This window comes from Protobothrops mucrosquamatus, unplaced genomic scaffold, assembly GCF_001527695.2.
Source record: "Protobothrops mucrosquamatus isolate PMUCROS unplaced genomic scaffold, P.Mucros_1.0 scaffold5888, whole genome shotgun sequence".
Lineage (NCBI taxonomy): Eukaryota > Metazoa > Chordata > Lepidosauria > Squamata > Viperidae > Protobothrops > Protobothrops mucrosquamatus.
In genome coordinates this window covers 18061-18446 of record NW_015391730.1, presented here as the reverse complement: position 1 = coordinate 18446, position 386 = coordinate 18061, and positions in this window count along the sequence as shown.

The window sequence follows — 386 nt, the reverse complement described above, 5'->3', positions numbered from 1 at the left end:
CACCCCCTGCCCAGGAGCCCTCAGACCAGGGAGATGGACATCAGTGCAACCTTCCCAAAGATCAAGGCCATTGGGCACAGGACCACTCAGGGCCTTTTTTGAGGGAGAGGAATCTCAGATGAGTTCCAGTTGGGGGCCACATGGGAGACTCGCACAGGACTCTCTCTGTTGGGGACCATCGGGTCATGACAGGGTCCTCCACCCAGGACATGAAGCAGGAGGACCCTCAAACTAGTGCAGTCCACTAGGAGAAGGGCGGGATATAAATGCAATAAACTTGAAACTTGAACTTGAAACAAACTGTGCAGGAGACACTGCTCCAGGGGTCTCCTCTGCCCACAGAGAGGGGGCTTCAGACCCAAAGGCAGGAAGGGCTGTGGGGCGGC